The sequence below is a fragment of the Erythrolamprus reginae genome, chromosome 4 (assembly GCF_031021105.1).
Source record: "Erythrolamprus reginae isolate rEryReg1 chromosome 4, rEryReg1.hap1, whole genome shotgun sequence".
Lineage (NCBI taxonomy): Eukaryota > Metazoa > Chordata > Lepidosauria > Squamata > Dipsadidae > Erythrolamprus > Erythrolamprus reginae.
This window is the reverse complement of record NC_091953.1, coordinates 138,975,774-138,996,811: the sequence shown is the minus strand read 5'-3', so window position 1 is coordinate 138,996,811 and position 21,038 is coordinate 138,975,774.

The window sequence follows — 21,038 nt, the reverse complement described above, 5'->3', positions numbered from 1 at the left end:
AGCCACGGGTCCCACCCCGGCATCCTCCAACCAACATCTCAAACAGGCTGTAAACTTGTTATGTTCCAGCACCGAGCTCCCCCCCCCCCCAAGAATCCAGTGCAGGCCACCGGGTGTAGATAATAAAGGGTTTACTTTGTACAAGGAATATTTACAAGCAAGATTGTTTCAGATAAAATCAAAGTCTCTAAATGTCTTTGCCGGAATGAGCAGAGAGTCTTATCAGTTGGCTAGAGTCCCAGAGAGAGAGAGAAACACAGCAACAACTACCCCAGCTGTAACAGTGTTCAGAAACAGAGATGTACAAAAATAATCTTGAAGTCCAGAGCTCTTTTGAAAGGCAAGAATGTCCTTTTAAGCACAAGCCAAATTACCACGAAGCGAGAAGCCAGAATGAAAGACATTATTATTCTCTGGAAAGAGGTGTGGCCTGCCTCACACTTAAATAGTGTGAGAGCGTGACCCAATAGCCAACAGTACTACTCGTGGGTAAATCTTCTCTTAGCAAACCACTCATGTCTCTTAGATGCCCTGCGCACCCTGGCATCCGGAAAAGACTCCTCCTCTTCTCCTGAGTCACAGGAAGTGCTGTGTCACTCATCCCAGGAAGAACAGAAGGTCCCTGTTGTTCTGACCCTGACCCCTCATCTCCTTCAATGCCCATCTCAGGGGCCAGGAACACAGGAGGTCCACAGCCTCTGCGTCCTCAGAGTCCGTGATTATTTGTGCACAACAAAACTATCAGAGACCTTTGAAGTTTGGCAGGACAGAGAACTAAATAAATACCATGGGGCACTGAGTTATAATGAAAGCAAGACAAGGGACGTATGGTCCCATACAGGGAGTCCTCGACTCATGATCACAGTTGAGCCCAAAGTATATGTGGCTCAGAGAGACATTCGTTACGTGAGTTTTGCCCCCTTTTACAACGTTTCTTGCCACATTTGTTAAGTGAATCACTGCAGCCGGTTGAATTAGTCACAGGGTTGTTAATTGAATGTCAGAAGGTCGCAAACCCCGAGATCGCAGGAGACCGGGACACTGGAACCGTCCTAAATGGGGGTCAGTTGCCAAAGCATCCGAATTTGGATCACGTGACCATGGGGATGTTGCAACAGGCATAAGAGCCCCCGTGCTGCAGTGGTTAGAGCTCAGCCCTGCAGGCGACCTCTGCCGATCACCGGCTGTCAGCACGTTTGGCAGATCGAATCCCTCCACCGGCTCCGGGTGGACTCAGCCTTCCCTCCTTCCCAGGTGGGTCAAGTGAGGACCTGGACTCTTGGGGGTAAGAGGCTGACTCTCTGTAAACCGCTTAGAGAGGACTGTGAAATCCACGTGAAGCGGTATATAAGTCTAAAGGCTGTTGCTATAAGTGTGAAAAAATGGTCATAAATCACTTTATTCAATGTTGTAGCTTCGAAGGGTTACTAAGCGAACTGTTTTTAAGTCGCGGTCTACCTGCACACCCGGAGTTGAGATCAGTATCACGCTCCTGCCTGACCGCCTGCCAAGCCCAGGACCCCACCCCCCACCCTCGGACACAAACATTTTATTTATAGCACAAACCTATTTTATTAGTGGTGGAAACAGAAACCTCAGCAATTTGACGGTGCAGGAGCCATTTAAGTGCTTTGCGGCCAAGGAATTCCCCGCACGACAGGTCCGAGCAAACACAAACTGATACTTTCCACGCAAACGGTTATAAATAAAAGCCAAAATTTTGTCAAACTGATTGTGTAAACGTAACGTATAGGCCCCTTGGTATCATTTGAGGGAAATTAATGTGGGAGGCCGAAGAGATGGCGTCTGCAGTGCGCAATGCTCGGGAGAGCCGCTGTGATTTTGTTCTAGGGCAGCAGAAATAAAACGCTCCGCAAAACCTTCGGGGGAAAATGAGACGTATATGTAAGGAAGATTAATCTGCAAAGCTGACGCCTGTCACGAGTCAACTTTTGCAGTGCGCTGCAGCAGGTTGGATACGCAACTCTTTCCCACCTTCATCTAAATATTTAAGAACGGCAAAGTCCATCCAAAAGGAGGAAGTATTCTTTTGGCCACTGACCACCACTAAATGAGGGAATAAATACGGGAGGCCGTTTCCTTGATTATCCTTGCGTCCCGTAAAGGCCTGGAGGACAGTCCAACACCGGCGCTCGGTATTTCACCAAACCAGCGCAAATCCATCATCCCGTCCAGGCGGCCCCCAAAGGAGACGGGTTAACGAAACAGGAAGAAATAGTCATTTGTGGCTATGAATTCCAGGTGTTAAAGGCTGGCCCTGAAACCTCTTAATCACAGCCCTGACCCACTCTGGAGGTAGATACCTGCGTCAGGTAACGGAGGAGGAGGCGTAAGGCAGCTGAAAAGCACAAAAGCCGTAACCTGGTTGTCAGCATCCAGCAGTAACAGGATACGGTTCTCAGAGACTGTCTGGCTAAGTGAAGGTCCCAGCCAGCAGTGGAATCCAGTGACGTTTCCTCAGGGTTCCCTCACTGAACTTTCACATACACCCTCCTGCTTACAAAATAAACCCCCTGTTAGGACTCTGCCCATAACTGTTGTGGGGGCAATATGTTGGCTGCAGGTATTGCAGACTGCCACAAGAGGGGGCTAGAGTTTATAGCTTTTTTCTCTGAGTTTCTCTTTGTCTAAGCTACTCACGCTTAGGTTTGCTCTGCAATCTCTCTGTATTGTCGTTATTTATATCAGCTATGATTGCAGTTACAGTAGCTCTGCAGTCTCTCTGTATTGTAGCTATGTATTACAGCTAAAGTGTGTTTAGGCTTGATATCTTTGTTTGCTGATTATGCCAAAGACAACAACTGGTAAGAAAGGCTTTGTACTTGGTAATATTTGGATTGTTATTCTGTGTTATTATGTGTAAGACTTTAGACTGTTTATCTGAAGATGTTATTTTTCAGAGTAAACTTTAATTCAAGTTAGTGTATGCACAACCTTGGTAAACAAGGATTGCTCTGCTCATACATTAACACACCCCACCATATCACTTCAGGCGTGAATTAACTTAGATTCTCTTTGACCCACCCACTAACCGAAGGAGGAAACTGTTGGGAACTCCGAGTCTTCAGAGAAGGGCGGCATGAGAGGTACAAGACAAGGCCAAGTTTCAACAACAATGCAGGGGCAGCAGATGTTCCTCCAGAATAGACAGCAGTCAACTCACCTGGGGGGAAAGGTAGATTTCCATCCAGATTGAGACTGTCCTCCCTCCCTCTCCCCATAACTACCCACCGGAGGGGAATGCTGGGATATGCGCAAACAACCCCCATTTTGTACACAGGGCGCTGGTCCATTTCCCAGTAGCCGCCGAGGATCCAAGACCCTGGGGCTGCCGAGTCCCTCCTCCGACCCTGCGCTGCTCTTGGCCTCCTCCGTCAGGCCCTTTCTGGCTCCGGCTGCTGTCCAGGGAGGCCGAAGGGTCTGAGTCAAGAAGACCTGGAAGGAGTGGGGCCAGCCCTAAGAGGACACTGCAACACGCCGCCTGGTGGAAGTAGAATAGAATAGCATAGAATTCTTCATTGGCCAAGTGGGATTGGACACACAAGGGATTTGTCTTTGGTGTAAGATGCTCTCAATGTCCATCAGAGAAAAGAGACATTTGTCATGAGGGACAACACTAAATGATTGTCACGGCACACAAATAAGCAACCAGGAAACAATATTAATATAAATCTTAAGGACACACAAAGTGCCATCCGAACCAAGACAGCCCCTTCGTGCTTCCTGCTTATTTCAGCCTGGGAACTGCTAGAGATGGACTTCAGGGGATGGATTGGGGACGAGATGAAGGCCACGCCATGAGGACACGGCCTGAAGAAAGAGGTCCACTTTCGTTCTGGTGAGGTGCAAATGTGGACTAGAGCTCCAGGGGTGAAGAGTTTCATTCTGCCTGGCAACTACAAAGTTCTCCAGATGGTTTGTGCAGATGTAAAGGCTGATATCTCAGGAGTGACATATCTCTTAGCACATGCCTCCCTTCTCTAATGATGTTTGCAGATGAAGGCAATTTTTTTTCCCATTTCTTTCCTCCTTCAACCATAACTCAGCCTGGTTTCCTAGGAAACAAAGAAATAAAGTGGAATTAGTATTAAATGCATTGGAACAACAAACCCAAGTGATTAAAACAAAACCGACGCAGAATGGTTCCAATCCGTTGTGTGTATCCACTTCCTCCACACATCTCCGAAAAGCTAATTTAGCATCCGCTTCCTTCGGTGGGGGGGGGGGCTGCTGAGTGGATGGGCGGTGGAGTCGCCAGCCTTATGGTCTTCTTTGGGGGTCCCTATCTGCAGCCCCGGTCTCAACAAGCGACCCAAGGATTGGCCGGTTCAAATAAACCGCAAGCGTTCTGGAGAGGTTTAGTCTTCCTAACTTCCCTTTCCACCCGCTCTGATTGCTCCCTTCGCTTTCCAGGGTCTTTTCTGAAACGCACAGGGGGATGCTGGCCCTGTTTCCGCCAAAGAAAGACCCACCACCGCTCTTGGGTAGAACAGAGGGTGGGAGCGACGAGGAAGTGGGAGAAAGAGGAATGCAAACGGCCATGATGCTGCTCCAGTAGAAATCTATTTGGCAAGGATGCAAGAGAATGGGGATTTCACACAACCCAGCAAATGAGGGGAGATATATCTGAAATATCATGGAGGCCAAGTGTATCATAGGTTGAAAGGGACAACCATGTGCCTATGCCTCTATGTGGGTTGAGGCAGGCAGGCTTCCCTTGGGTCCCATGTGTTGGGGGTCAAGGGAAAGGGAGGGTCTTGCCTTCTCTTTCTGCTCAAGGTCCCCAGGGACAATGGGGGACACAGAAGGCTGGACTCGATGGGCTTTGGCCCGGTTCTGCAGGGCTCTTCTTAGGTTCTTTTAGGAGCATCACATCTATAAAAATTCAGTATGTTATATTACGGGAATATATAAAAAACCATGTGATTGCTTACCTACTTTTTAAAAATATATTTATGACATATTATTTAATTATATGATTCTCATTATTTGCAGCCTGAAGGGGCACACCTGAAGATGTACAAATTCAGCCAGGATCGGCTGCAAGTCTTCATTAGATCAATATTTTCAGGCATTTTGTTTGTTTGTTCCTACCAGGAATTCCCCTTCGACAGTGAGGACAGAGGTGGGTTTCTACTAGTTCTAACTGGTGATGACGTCACGGAGCCGGTTCCGTTGGTGTGTCCGTGGGCGCCGCCATCTTGGATTTTGCTTCTGTGCAGGAGGCACCAGGGTCAAGCCAGATCCCATCCTCATCGCCAGTATTAAGTTGGAGACGCACAGGACAACCGGTACGTAGTAGGAACAGAACTCAGCTGTCCAGCAACAGGACAGCTCTTTATATCCTGGCAACGTGAGGCAATAACCAGTCAGAGCTAGGAAACTCTCCCACTTGAGTTTCTACCAATCACCGCTCAGCAGGGACAGAACAGGTTCAGCTTCAGGGGGGCCGCTGCAGATGAGCCTCTCTCTTCCGAAGCCGCTGCCATTGGAGCCGCGACAGGCGAGAGGCAGGCGCAGTGGCTGTATATGTTCGGGCAGGGCGAGGGGGGGCCAATGGCTCATCTGGAGCAACTCCCCATGTCCCGGGTGCGAAGGAGTACTTGCAGACGAGCTGAGGAACTGCCGCGTGTTGCACTCTCCACCAGCCTTCACCAGCCTCTCCGCGCTGCCAGCATCTCCCGAAGCCACCGCTGTGGGAGTCGTGACAGGGATGCCGGCAGCCTGGCAAGCTGGGTGCCCGGACATGGAGTGAACGCGAGGGCAAAGGCTGCGAGGGGGAGGGCAGACGCTGGCAGGGAAGGGCCGCTAGTCTCACCTCCTAGCGCTGCGCCCTCGTTGGTGCAAGATTTGGCTTCTGCGCATGTGCAGCAAGTGAAATTTCGCACGAGGACGCGCACGAAAGCAAGATTTTGGTGGGTTTTGGTGATATTTTTGCTTCCGCGCATGCCAAAATCTCGCCCTCATGTGAGTCCCTGCATGGAATTTCACCAGTTGCAGCGCATGCGCAGAAGCCACGCCTCACGTGGGGACGCACTGGGCCACACAGCTGTGCACACAACCCAGAATTTCCTCCCGGGACGGAGGACCTGGCCACACCGGCTGCTGCCCACCACTGACCACAGGGAAGGCCTGTCCGAGGTGGGAAGGCCTGTCCGAGGTGCTTTTCAGCCGGGGAGAGCAAAGGAGGGAAAGCCGAGATGGCCCCCGTCACCCCATGGCCTCCTGACCTGGACATGCGGCCGGAGTCCCCAAAATTATGGGCACCCTTTTGGTGGGCGTGGCTTGGTGTGGGAGTCATGGGACTGAGTGTGTGTTGAGTGATGTCACATTGGCCACGCCTAGCCACACCAACAGGACCGGTGGTGAAAAAGAAAGAGTTAGACCCCCCCCCCCCATGCTCAAGGGACGTGACGTGGTCACCTCCCCCCGCGCCCTCTTTGAGCATCACCATTCAACCAAGGTTGTGCCAAAATATCATTGATGAAGACACGGGCTTTGTAGACTCCCGGTGGAGGCCGCGCTATGAGACTCCGAGAGTCCCCGTCTCCCTTCTGGGCACATGGGGAGCGCAAGCGGAGCATAGAACCCGGAACGACAGAGTTGGGAGGGGGGGCGTCTCCTAATCTCCTCCTTCCTGCTCAGCTGGCCAGGGTGCCCGCACGCCCTCCGGTCAGGCCCCGTGTCCGACCTCTGCCGAGCGTGCCCCAGGTGAGAGGCGGAGCCTGATTGACCTCTCCCAGCCCCAGCGCACACGGGCACCCTGGCCAGAGGGTCTTCAGCCTTCTCTCGGGCCTTTCGGAAGTGAACATCCGGCTGGGCCTGCTTTTGGCCCTCCCCCTTTTGACTCGGGGAAGCTTCCTTCAGGGGGGCCCTTGCGCATTCGCATAGGGGCAATACAGGGGGGGGCTTGTTCCTTTCGGCATCCAGGGCACAAAGAGGCTCCACGTCACTGCCCTAGGCTGCCCAGAAAGACGGGTTGAGCAGCCTTGGGGTCCACCTTGGTGCACAGGTAGTTTCCAAGGGGGTTTCGGACTCCACATCTCAGGTAACGTTCACGAGCATCCTTCCCTAGTCTGGACCTGAGCGCTGGCTTCATTATGTGGGTGGGCATGCACCACCTGTGATTGCCACTAGAGGGGGCCCTCCTCTCAGTTGTAAGCTGCATCCCTAATCAAGCCCAGGTGGTTGTAAGGGTGTGAAGTAAAGAGACTCGTGCAACCCTTTTAAATCCAAGTAAGATTTCTGAGTAGGAGCCCTGGCTGCTGATTCCATCCACGCCGGGGGGGGGGGCATGGGGGGGAAGGACAGCAAGGTGGATTCCCAGGCGGAGGACAAAAGTGGCGGGAGGTGAAAAGAAAGGGGAGGGACTACACCGCCCGGAGGTTCCTATGAAGCGGAGTCTGTGTGGACACATAGAAAAAGCCCAGTGGGTAAGAAATACAGTGAGACTTTGCACTCTGGATTCACGAAGGGTCATTTTTGTTTTATTTCTTTATTTTGGTCAAGTAGGTATTGATGGTATACAAAGACATGACACCGTTTATCTACACGGCACCAGTGTGGGAGAGAAACCTTAAGGTCAGGGGACGGAAGGCTTACACCCCCCCTCCCTGACCTCTGAGGAATCGGGAGGGGGGGGTCGACAGCAGGGTGTGTGTGTGTGTGTCACCCATCATGAGTGTGAGGGGTATGATGTGAGTGAGTGACAGGTGTGTGCGTCTAATTGGATTGTTTCCTAGGGTTTATTAATTGTTTATTAACTGTTAGTATAATGGGGTCTTTTATTATTTTTACTATTCATATTTGACTTTTCACATTGTATTTTATTATTGTTGCTGTAGATTGAGTGCCATAGAAGTCTAGATAGACAGACAGACAGAGAGATCCTGCCTCTTCAGTTTTCATAGAAAAAGACCCACCGAATCGGCCCTTTGAGGTTTTTTCTTTGGTTTTGTCTTCTATTTGATTATTATTATTATTATTATTATTATTATTATTATTATTATTATTATTTTTGCCCCCTCTCGCATGGCAGAAGACAGCGGGACAGAAGAGACCCCAAGCGCCCAGAGAGATGCCTTGAAAGTTTGGTGCTGATATTTGGGGTCAAAGTTGAGTCGCTGGGAGAGTGAATATTAATTAGCCCATTATTAGCGCTTCCTGTTGCACAGCTGACCGGGCGGAGGGGGCTGATTCATTGAAGGGGGCCTTTGGGGGGGGGTGGCTGGGCTGGTGGGCTCCCCTCTTCGGTTATTGTTCTCCCAGACCCCCCCCCCCCAGGACCTGCTTCAGGGCGTCCAGGGAGAAGGCGGCTGGATCGAGTTCCATTAGCAGGAACCCAGGGCCAGGCAAAGTGCAGGAAGCTGGGTGGGGGCTTTTCTCAAAACAAGGGACAATTTCAGAAAACGCAACACGGAAGAAAAACACACAGAGGATGGAACTAAGAAGGCCCAGGATGGGGGGGCTGCCTAAAGGATTCAGACCGAAGACTTAGCCAGAAACTTGGGGAAAGTGGGAGAATCAAAGCGCAGGTAGTGGTCATAGCTCCCAGCCTTTTAAACAGGACAGGACAGGACAGGATTCTTTCTTGGCCAAGTGTGACTGGGCACACAAGGGATTTGTCTTTGGTGCAGATGCTCTCAGTGGACATCAAAGAAAATACACATTTGTCAAGAGTCATGAGGTCCAACACTTAGTGATTGTCATAGGGGTCAAATACGCAATCAGGAAACAATCCATATTAATAAAAATTGTAAGGACAGAAGCAACCGGTTACAGTCATAAGTGGGAAGAAATGGGTGGGAGAAAACTAGTAGTAATTAATACCTGTAGTGATGCAGAATTAGTGAGGAGCTTGGCAGTGCTGGGGGCCTGAATGGTTGGGGGCAAATGTGCTGATTCTGTCAACCGCTTAGAGAGGCCTGGAAAAGCACCGGGCGGTGGTGGATCGGTCTCAATGGTGCTGCTGTTGCTATTTGGTTCTCCTGAGCAGAGGAGCAGGCCCTGGGTGAGCGTCCTTGAGCCCATTTGCCTGAAAGGCACCGGCTACGCTTCCGCTCTGGGCCTCCTTCCTCCTTCGGAACCTGGGAATTTCAGGAGTTTCTCCCAGGTTTTCTCAGAAAGTCGAATCCGAGTGAGGAAGAATCAGGCTGAAACTCTTCTGCAGAGAAGGACTTGACTGACCCGTTGTTTTTAGCCCTTTTTCCCCAAAGACAAAATAAAGCTGGTTGTCGCTTGGCCCTTCCCAGAACCTAAGTACCCAAGAATTCCCATCCTTCCCCGTCTGCTGGGACAAGAGACGCAGCTGAGCTCTTCCAGATGGACGTTTTTCTAATGAAGGAAATGACAGTATATTTGCTCTAAGTGTTTCAGATAGGAAATACACAGCCCCCCCCCCCCGGTTTCTAACCCTGAGTTATAAAGTCATACATTTTAACGGACATTCCTGTTCTCTGCAACTGACAAAGTCCAGGTCTTCACATAAAGGAGTGACCCAAGGAGTGAGTTCAATGGATCCTCAATAGATCCCTGCCACTCAGAATAGATTGCAGAGCGGTTGCAGGAACTGGGCATTGGTTGGTTTCATGAAGAGAAGGACCAGGGAGGACATGAGAGCAGCCTTCCAGTCTCTCTCAAGGGTTGCCCCAAAAGAAGAGGGAGTCAAGCTCTTCTCCAAAGCACCTGAGGGTAGAACAAGAAGCAATGGGTGGAAACTAAAGAAGGAAAGAAGCAACTTGGACCTAAGGAGAAATTTCCTGATAGTGACAACAATTAATCCGTGGAATAGAAGTTGCCTCCAGAAGTTGTGAAGGCTCCAACACTGGAAGATTTTAAGAAGATGTTGGATAACCCTCTGTCTGGAGTAGTGCAGGGTTTCCTGCCTAAGGAGGGGGTTGGACTAGAAGACCCCCAAGGTCCCTTCCAATTCTGTTGTTGTTGTTGTTGTTGTTGTTAGATGCACTTTGGGCCAAGACGTTGCAGAATAAGAGGACTTGGGAGAGACCCTGGAGGTCTTCTAGTTCAACCTCCCCAGCAGTTTATTGAGTTTATTGTCAACCCCGTGTCCACTCAGTGAAGCAGAGGGAAGGATGGGTCGGTGTCTGGAGGCTGTGAGGGTTTGGATGGGGGTCAACAGGCTCAAGGCAACCCCGACATGACGGAGTGGCTGTGGGTCTTGCCTCCCAAGGACAATCCCACCTGTCCGTCCATTACCCTGGGGGGGGGGAGAAGCCTTTGCCCCCATCAGAGAGGATCTGCACCTTGGGCATCCTCCTCGATCCACAGCTGAATTCAGAAGACCATCCCTCAGCTGTGGCGAGGGGGACGTTGGTGCGGGTGTGTTTGGTCCACCAGGGACAGGGAGTCAGCCTGGGGGTCAGAGGGGGGCCAGGACCGAGGGGGAAGACAGATCGAGGCCTCTCCAGGGGATGTGGAGGCTGAATTAAGGTTCCACTCCGCAGCTGTTCGGACGGCTGTCTTGGGAGGCTAAATATAGCCTGACGTTGTTGTCGGCGGTGGTGCTGCCTCCGTGGCTAATGCGCTCCGTCTGGGGTCTTCATTCTGAGGTCTTCATCCCTCCAGGTTTTGGCTGCCTCCTCCTTCGCCTTTTCCTCCCTCACCCAATAAATAAAGAGCTCCGGAGGGTGTCGCCAAAGCTTGTGCTGCAGCTCGTGTGTGGAGCTAGTTAAAATATTCTCTGATCACGGGACGAGGGTTACCTTGTGCCAGCTGGGCAATGGGGAGGATTAAAGCCCCCCACCCCCACCCCCCATTATTGGCTGATTGACAGGCCTCCCTCTGCTACGGCCGACTGCAGCCAGCAGGTATCTCAGCCCAGCTGCGACCTAGAAGGTGGCCACCTTAGAGCCAAGAGCCGGAGAGATTCCGTTGCCTTTCAAACATTGCGGTGAGTAAAAGAATAGTAAATAAGCAACTCAGTAAAAAATACACCAAAGTAATAAACCTGACCGTTGATTTAAACCGTAGCCGTCCTCAGGCCCAACGTAGAATTCACGAAACCTCTTAGTTAACGGTTTATTGCTGCAGAAACCAGGGAACCCCCGGCCCTCTGGAATCAGCTGCCCCCCCCCGGAGATTCATCCTGCCCCCCACCCTCCTCACCTCTTGCAAGACTTTGGAGACACACCTGTGCCAAAAGGCTTGGGGACCCTTACATTTGCAGCCCCTGCCTCTGAATGAAGGCGTGCTGACTGGGAAGTAGGTTGGTGGACTGGATGTGACTGGTTTTAGATTAAATTGGTGTTTTTAGACGGTTTGTTTTAGTTTAGTTGGATTTCAGAACTGTACTTTTCATGTGTTGTAAGTGGGGCGGGATAAACATCGAAGAAACCAACCCACCAGCACTTTGTCTACTCCAGGGACTTTGAGTTGTGGAAGCCTCCCCTCCCCAGGCTGTTTGGGGGGGGATTCTGGGAGTTGGGGTCTCGGAACCTAAAGCTTCTGGGATTGAGGAGCACTGACCTTCTGCAATACCCGAAGTCCTCTTAGGCCCATTCTGGGACCCAGGAGAGAGAGGATGGATCTGACCATCCTTTCCCATCCTGGACTCCTGGCCCGAAGGCTCGCCCCGTCCTTTCATCCCACCAGGCCCTCAGCAAGACCCAGGCCCAGCCTGACCTCACTCTCAAAGTTCAGGGATTCCCATCTTCTCATCTGTTCCATTGCGGGTGGGGGGATAGAGCCCCAATTTGGAAAATCCTGTGGCAGCTCTTCCACCTCTATCCTGGCCTGGCTGGCCGAAGGGCCGGAGAGCACGAGGGGGCCCTTGGGTGGCACAGGGGTCTGGATTTGTGAGAGGAAGAGGCTACATTGGAGACAAGTGTGAAAGAACCGCAGAAGACGTCTCTCCGGGCTCTTGAATCCTGGCGTTGTTTGGGCTGGATCTCACTCTGGGCTGCTATTTTATGTGATTGTAATTATCACCCCCCCTTTTCTTTCCTAAAGAGGAAAGGGCTTGTTAGTGGCCGGGGGGGGGGGGCTGGTTGCAGAGAGTGTGGATGGCTGGAGTCTCCTCCGCGTGAGGTTTCCAGCCTCCCCAACAGCTCTTTGGTGGGTCACAGAAGAAACATCTGAAACCCATAAGGTGAAATGAACCGCATGTGCTGACCTTTCCCTTACTTTATCTCGGCTTTCGTCCTGCCCCACTTTGAGCCTTGAAAACGTTTTCTTCGCAATGAGAGGAGGGGAAAGCTGAAATATGAGGAGTGGGCGCTGGTTCGTGCGTGGTCTGCCTGGCAACCAGGGAAGATTCAAAATCAAGGGAGAGAAAGCGATAAAGATTAATCCAAGCAGGAAAAGCATCTAACGGAAGGGACGGAGTTTTGACCCTGGCAAAGCACAAATATCCCATTGCTATTCTATCAGCCAGGCACTGCTGAAAGTATTTATCCTGTGGACCAATGACCACTGGGCAGAAGGTGTGTTTGAGGAGACAGCCTAGTGTTACACAGGTGGATACGTAGAAAATATTTGCTGCCAATAAAGGAGAATATTTGTAGTTCGGGGCTGGAATGTGCTGGAAGGGCTCTGCTCTTGGCCGTCCGTTTATATTCTGGTGTCTTGACTGTTGGGGGGGTGGGAGGGGGCAGTTTTAGGGATTATTTGGTTGGGCTCCTTTGCTGGTGGCTCTTTGGCCATTTCTTGGTTGAGCTGTTGTTTACTTTTCTGCTGGTCTTTTTTGCTTCTGGCTCTGATGGAGATTTGGTGTGAGACGCCTGTCATGATGGGAGAAATTACGTCCTGGAGAACCAGACCTTTGGGTTTCAGAGCCAGCTAGCACGGAACACTCCAGAATAGAGACAGAAACAGGTCCATTGGCCCAGTTTTCTACCCCTCTCTATTTAATCAATTGCACAAATCTGTAATAGCGCTGTCTAGCAGCTACAACAACCGGATTGAAAGGGACCTTGGAGGGTTTCTAGTCCTTATGCTGTTCCGGACTGACGGCTGTCTTGAATGTTCCGTAGTGATCCCACTTATACAAATCTAATGTCATCAGGATCTGGAGAAGAGGCAGTGGGGAAAGAAGCAGAAACCCCTTGAAGCAGTTGGCATAATGGGCAACAGCTCTGGAAAGGTGGTTAGTTCTAAGCTTGCATTGGCGGCTCAGCTTCAACCACAGCAACACAGATACAAACTCAAAGTGAACAACTCGACTGCAAGAAATGCGACTTTAGCAACCGAGTAGTTGATGCATGGAACGCACTACCACACTCTGTAGTGTCATCCCCTAACCCCCAAAATTTGACCCTTAGACTGTCCAGTGTTGACCTCTCCCGATTCCTCAGAGGTCAGTAAGGGGCGTGCATAAGTGCACCAGAGTGCCTTCCGTCCCCTGTCCTGATGTTTCTCTCTTACTACCATCATGCATATAAATATTATTGTATCTTTGTATACTAACACTACGTACTTGACAGAACAAATAAATCTAAGCCTAAGTCTATCTCTAGATCAAACTCTCGATCTAAATCTATGTATGTATCAGGCCATTCAAAGGAGACCCATCAGTGTGAACTGACAGCCGCCAGAGACAGCCGTCAAGAGCCTCTTTGTTATATGTCCTGGCAGTCGTTGTTGGTTCCTTATTGCACAGGGACGTGGTTGCCAAATACAATGTCTTGGCCACACTTACTTCCAGAGGCCGTAACCCCTTCGTGGCTTCACTTTGTCCCCAGCCGAGTCAGACGTCGGTTCTCCTGGGCTCTGGTACCAGCACTGAAGTAGCATTTTCCCACCGTGTTTCAAGGCCAGCTGCAAGATTCATAAAACCAGGATTTATGACTTTGGAAGCCAGTCAGGTGATTCAGTAAATGAAAAAGAGGCCACGTGGATGGAGACCAGCAGTGGAAGGAGGGAAATTTATGGTGATGCATCTTTTTCCCAACTTACATCGAACTTACGGGAAACCCAGTGAGTTCTGGGTGGGGAAACAGCTTAGCCCCCTTGGGGAGAAAGAGTGGAAGTGAGAAGTCGCTCCCTTGCCTTCTGAGAATGGGGGTGGCTTCCACCCGTCCTCCCAGCCCAGAGAGGTCAGTAGAAACGGAAAATAAATACAGTTGAACCCCGAAATGGGGGGGGGGTCTGAAAGAGGCTTCAGTTCTACAACTGAGTTACCTGGATGCCGAAAGAGCGTGTGTACACACTATCGCGCATGCACGAGGGCCCACACCCATAACTCGATGCCTGCGGAGGGCAAAAACAGCTCCCCCCCCCTGCAGAAGCCCTCTGGAGGCTGGAAATGGCTCTTTCCCAACTTCTGCTGGGCCCTGGAGGCCCCTGTTCTACTCTCTCCGCGCTCCAAAGGCCTCCCTGGAGACAGGGGAGGATAAAAACGCTGTCCTCCAGCCCCCCCCCCCCTGGAGGCTCTCTGGAAGCCAAAAACACACACACCCCGGAGCCTCCGTGAGAGCTAAAGAGTCACCTGGCTGGCCCACCCATGCCCGTTGGAGCTGAGCTGGGGCAACGGCTCCCGTGGCAGAAGATTTCCCCCTAGGCCTTTACAATTCTGTGCATGGTATGTATGTATGTATCTTTGGTTTTTATATTAATGGGTTTTTAATCGTTTTTAGTATTGAATTACTATTGTACACTGTTTTATTGTTGCTGTTAGCTGCCCTGAGTCTCCGGAGAGGGGCGGCATACAAATCCAATAAATAAATAAATAAAATGTGGCTCCGCGTGCCACCTGTGGCAGACCGTGCCGTGGGTTCGCCATCCCCGGTCTAGGAATTGGAGCAAGGAAAAGATGTGATGCATTGTAAGTAGAAACGGAAATAGCAATGTATGAAATATGGATGTAGACCTGTGTAAAAATGACACCGTGTTTAAAGATGAAAAACCAATAAAAAACAAAAGAGAAAAAAGAGGAGAAATCGGGAAGAAGATCGGCCCATAAAATGGAGGGAGGGGGGCCTGGAGCAGGAATGGAAATGGGACCGAGCCCCCCCCCCAGAGATGGTCCGCCTCCATGCAAGGACTATGACGACCCTGGTGCACAACTCCTTCAAAGGCCACGGGCAGAGGATGAAGCGGGGGGGGGGGTGCGGGAGGGGAGGGGGCCTTGCAGCCTGCGTTCAAAGGCTCCCGCACACCTGCTCAGAATTCCAGAGGAATGAACTTGGCCGTGGCGCAGAGAACATCTGGGCTAAAATAAGCAGGAAAACAAAGGGTGTTGAGTTTTGCTTTCACTCGCCCACCCAAGCAGACGGGGAGGGAGGGTCTCTCCGAAAGCAAAGAAGGGGTCCCTCTCCGAGAGCCACGCAGGGACCCCGATTGTGCTGCCAAGCGCAGCCGCCATCCCAGAGCAACTCTCTCTCCTTCCAAGCGGCAAGAAGGGGCCGAGCATGGCCAGACGAGGGGCCGGCAGCACAAACCCCCTCCTCCTCCTCCTAGAAGGGAAGGCTGCCGTCAGGATGAACCTCCAGGGCCCCCTAGAGTCCAGCTAGCTGCAGACGTCTTCTGCCACCGAGAAAACACGCCGTATATTTCAGTGTATAGGACGCACATTTTTTCTCCCTTAAAGAGGCTGATAGTTTGGGTGCATCTTATACTCTGAATGTAGCTGCTAACGGCCTTCCCAGCTCTGACCTTGCAGGGTCTTTCATTGTTACTACAGAGCCTTCAATGAAACCCCCCTTGCTGTGAGTGGATGGGTCCTCACGGAGCCCCCTGGTGCCCATTGACTCCAAGCTTAGTTCAGACGGGTGGACAGCTATCTCTCTGGACCCAGAAAACCCTTCCATGGTGATGGCATTAAGGGTGGGTGGGCGTGGGGTCGGGGGTCGGTGTGTAACGAGAGACAGACAGACAGACTTTCCTGGCATCATCTACCTGTTTATTTGTCTAAAGCAAACTGGCCACCCAATTGAACCCAGGACCAAGATAATTGCGGGAGGCTTGAGAAAATTAAACAAGACCTGACAAACAGATGGCAAAACCCGTGGAACAAAAGGCAGCTTTGAAGGACAATAAAGTGATCCATCACATAGTTAAAATCTCAGTCCGTCCATCTGAGCCTGGAGGCAGAGCCGGGCCTGGGCAGCCTCTCTGAAGCCAGCACAGGTGGGGCTAACCCTGCAATGGGGTTATTCCGAAAGAGGGGTCACACACCCCCATCCCAGAACCCAGAAGGACCTGGCAGCAGCTTTCTCTTGGCCAACAGAGTTGAGTGGGTGTCTTCGTGGTTCTTTGACTTTCACTGGGTCCGTTTCGGGTTTGTTCCTCCAATTCCTCTCAGGAGAAAGAACCTCTCTAACAAAACGTGAGGGCAGCAGAGTCCCAGGAGCGGGAAGGGATCCTAGAGGCCTTCTCACCCAACCTGCTCAAGGGTGGTGGACAAAACATGTAGAGGAGAAGGCCAGGTTCTTCAGTGGAGTCCCTGGGCCACTTTGGAGAAACATTTGAGAGCCACAGAGTATGACACACACACACACCAAAAAAAACCCCCCTCAAGAGTTGGTTGTGATGTAGCAAGCAAAGTTCTGCTTGGGTTTTCGGTCAAGCGTGTGCAACACACACATTAGCAATTGGTGGGCCTTTGAGTGCCCCACGCCTGGTACCATCTTGAGGTTTCTCCACCACGACTTGTGCGACTCAACCCATCAACGCTGTGGAAATTAAGCAACTGACTTTCCACCTCCACCTAGATAAAGAGCGCAGGAGGTATCTGCAGAAGTGCTTTCACTGCGGAGAATAATTGCAATTCCTTCCTCCACAAAGTTGTGTTTTGTCTCTGTCCTTGACCCCAGAAACAGCCCCGAGGAGGGTGAGAATGACCATGTGGGAGTGGGTCCTCCGAAGGCTTTTTGCAGGAGGCAGAAACAATCCACTCTAGAGGTTAATTAAAGGCTGCAAAGGGGAATGTAAGGATTGGGGATTTATTTACTTCTGCCTTCTCCTTTGTTTTTCTGAAAGTGGCTCTGGACGTGCTTCCAGTTTTATCCAATGGGTTTCTATTTACACAAGTGTTTCTACACTGCACGTGTGTGTGTGACACTTTCGGTCCCTTGTCTGTGGGACGCAGCCACGAAGCCCAAGAGCCCTGGACGCTGTTGACATCAGAGCTGAAGTTTTCACAGATGGGCAAACAATGAGTCCGTTCTTGGCCGGAGAGGAGAGCAAAGGACCCTCTGGAGAACTTTGACAAAGAATTACGCGCTCTGGTAAGAGTCGTGAACATTATTTTTTAAAAAGTGTGATTGCAGCACGAATTCGGATCGTTGGGGTTTTATTGAAATAGTCCTAGATGTCAATGCATTTATTCTACATGGAGACAGATAAGAACCTTTGGAAAGAAAGATTCCCATTCATTTTGCAGATCGTAAAGTTAGGAAGGGGAGGAAAAGGTTTCTCCCCCACAGACAAGAAAGACCAGCCTGTTTCCTCCACCACAGACCCTCAGACCCCCTCCCACAATGGCAGCCCTTGTGCTGGGCAGAAGCCACGACTCCCTCCATCGCATTCCATAGGGCAGAGAAGGACATGTGCGTGGCGCATCCCCGGTGGCGGCTCTCTAGCCCATCAACTCTATCATAGACGTCTGGCTCTGCCCAACTGGAGGACTCCGTTCCTAGAAGGGCCCTGTGTTAAAAGATAAGGGGCTGGGTGGTGACCCACCAGTCAGATGGTCCGTACTTGGGGGAAAGGTCAGAATCTCTGAAGACAGCAAAGCAGACAAGGGGTCAGAGCAGACTTATATCCCGCTTTGCTAACTGCAATCCTGTGGTTTCCCCAAGGCCGCCTGCCTCTGCGGCCGTTTGCACCAGGGGAGGAGCGGGGGGGGGGAGGATCCCACCTTTGATACCTGTCAACTCCCCAGGAGCGAGCCCCCCACGCAGCACCACCTGAGGGTCTGAAAATGGTTTCTTACAAATCGCACTTGGTCGGAAGTGCAACCTGGTGCCCGGCCGGGGATCTCGGGTCACGTTTTCTCCAAGGTCTTTCCAAATCCTGATGGGAGGAGGCGGGTGCTGAACTGGTCAGCACGGGGCCAGTTATGCTGAAGCAAGGAAGTCCGAGGCCCAAGCCTTCTCTCCAGCCGTGGGAATGTTATCCTGGTTCCTTGGCTGAAACTCTGGGTATATTTTCTCCCCAGTTAGGAGGTCTGTGTCTACATAGGGCCCTTGATTTAATTTAATTAATTTAATTCAATTTAATTGACTGACATGCCACCCAATCCCATGTGGGCACCACCGGGGCAAGCGGTGCCAATCAACCGTAGCCGAAGGGCAGGTTCAGGAGAATCAGCTAAGAGCCAGACAATTACGGGCCACCACATCTACAGCGGCCCCTTTACGAGCGACCGGTGGACTCCAACTCCCAGAATTCCTGAGCCAGCACAGAATCCTGAGAGCGGTTGAGGACAAGAGGCTGATTCTGTAAACCGCTTAGGGCTGTAAAAGCACCATAAAGTGGTCTATAAGTCTTAATGCTATTGCGCTCGCGCTCTCTCTCTCTCTCTCTCTCTCTTTATCATTGGTCCTACTGTGGGCCCAACCTGGTCCAGGAGCGGAGAGAAAATAAACCCTTTGTGGGTCCAGCAGAGAAGCCAAAAACCTCCCACCCCCATGGCCCTGCTCTCTGCATTTATGGGGGTCAGCACTGTGTCCACGACAGCCCCCAACTCTCCCTTGCTAGCCAACCTAAAGAAGGGACCCTGGGCCCAGGCGAAGCTCCCCCCCCCCCATGAAAGGCCCTTCGTCTTGGCTTCTCTCCCTCCCTCCCTCCCCCTTGGCTCTGCTGCCAGGCCTTCCAGAGGGGAGGGCTGCTGGGAGGGAGGGAGGGGGGGCTGCCCAGCTGTGGGTGTCATGGAGGGAATGTGCAAAGCAAGGAGTGCAGCCACAGCCCAACTCTGCAGAGTGCCGTCCCTCCATCCGTCCGTCCGTCCGTCCCTCGAAGGGTTCCTGGCTCCAGAGTGTCCCCCCCCCGGAGGCAAAGGGGAGGGTGGCTGGGAAGGGTCGGGGTCACGGAGCCTCCTGCCCTCCCCCTTTGCTATCTCCCGCTTCCCACACCCGGGGGAGGGACCTGGCTGCCTGGCACCCCTCTGCTCCAATCAGGAGGCTTCCGAGGAGGCTGAGATCCATCATCCCAATTTTGGCTCCTGTCACTCTGCTATCTCCACACCTATCGGGTTCTGGGAATCTGGGATTATCCCATGGCCCGGCTGGGCTGATTCACTGCCCCCCCCCCGCTTCTGTTTATATTGGGACTGTTTGTGAGACCCCTGGAGTGACCCCTGGCTATTTACAGACTGTCCTCCTGGGCTGCCCGGTTGCAACCTCTGGCAGAGACACTTTGTCTGGACGGGGCAGCCTGTCTGGGCCCCCCAGCACCGCTTGGACAAGGCCCCCCAGCAGCACAGGCCCCCCAACAGCACGGCTCAGCCCCAGAGGGGCATCACCGCGAGCCCTGATGCAGCCGGTACAGTGCAGCACTGCAAGATGCTTCTGCTGACCACTGGCTGTAGTTCAGCAGGCTCCAGGTGGACTCAACCTTCCCTCCTTCCCAGGTGGGTCAAAGGAGGACCCAGATTGTTGGGGGCAAGAGGCTGAGTCTTAGGGGGCTGGAAAAGCACTAGGAAGTGTTGGAGAATCTTAAGTGCTAAAATGCTGCTGCCGTCAGGGCAGCCCAGATGTTCCTTGCAGGAAGCCGCGGGGGTCTTTGAACTGATCTCCTGGCCAAGGCAGGAATTGTTCAGGGCTCCCTGTGTAATGGCCACTTCTGGGTCAGAAATGGGAAGCAAAGACTGGAGGTCCCGAAGGAATTCCTGCCTCCTTATAGAGGACGGCTGGAGATTTTGCAGAGCCATCGAAGCCCCTTCGTGCAGAAAGGTCAATAAGTCAGAAATAAAATAAGTACAGTAAATAAGTAAACAAAAGTAAGCGAGCAAGCAGGCAAACAAACAAACAAACAAAACCAAATGCTTTCTTGTCATTGTATGTCTACATACACAGTATACCCATACAACGAAATTCCCATGACGTCCAAGGGCCAAAGAAAACAGACAGTAAAGATTAAAAAGCAGGCAAACCAGCGACTGGGGGACACAGTCGATCAGATCAAAAGAGAAAGTTCTGAGGTGGTGTAATTTCAGGTGGGCCCTGCAGGTGGCGGTACCTAGCCATCTTTGGATGATCTTCTAGAAAGGGATCTAGAAGGAGCCCACGGGAGGCCAAGATCTCTTAATCCTGGGATAAAGGGGGGCCACGCTGGGAAGCCCCAGAGGAACGGGCCACGCTGGGAAAGGGAACGAACGGCCGGGTCCTTCTGCATTTACCACCAAGCAAACTGTGAAAACCTCTCCAGAGAGAGAGGGGGTGGGGGGGTGGGGGGCTTTTTCTGTGAACTTTGCAGTTTGGACCTGAGATTTCAAAGCGACTTTGGGGGGGGGGCAGTGGGAATCTTCCATCCAGCCTGAGAAGGACAAAGGGCCGTTCTGTGCAAAATATGACCGAGTGTGTCAGGACAAATAAACAAACCCTCTGAGCTGAAAGAAAAAGCGCCATTTCATTGGAATTCACTTTTTTTTAATCATTCGGGTTTCTGGTAATCCATCTGGTGCGTGGGTGGCTTTGTCTGTGAGTGGATGAAGGAGGCACAGAGGACAACAACAGCCCCCACTGGGGGGCTACGGCGAAAACTCCCTCCGCCAGAGGGGCTCCGTACTGGGACAGTAATAAAGAAGGGGGCATCCACAGGACTAGAATCTTCCATTTCAAAATTAAAAAGAAGTCGGATAACCCCCGCACTCATAACCGGAAAGGGGTTTCCCCCCCCCAGGCTGAGAAAGGAATGCTCTGGAAGAGTCTCTGATTTGCCTGCCACCTTTATTATTAAAAATGGACTCTTGTTCCAAGCGGATCCCAAGTGGAGGACCGACCGGCCTCCCGTAGCAATGATAAAAGGGGCCCGTGATTTTGGTCCTTTCCTGCCCTTTATCTTGAATCCAGGAGCTGCCTCTCTGGTCTGATAAGATAAAAAGGGGCCGTGCCGTCCCT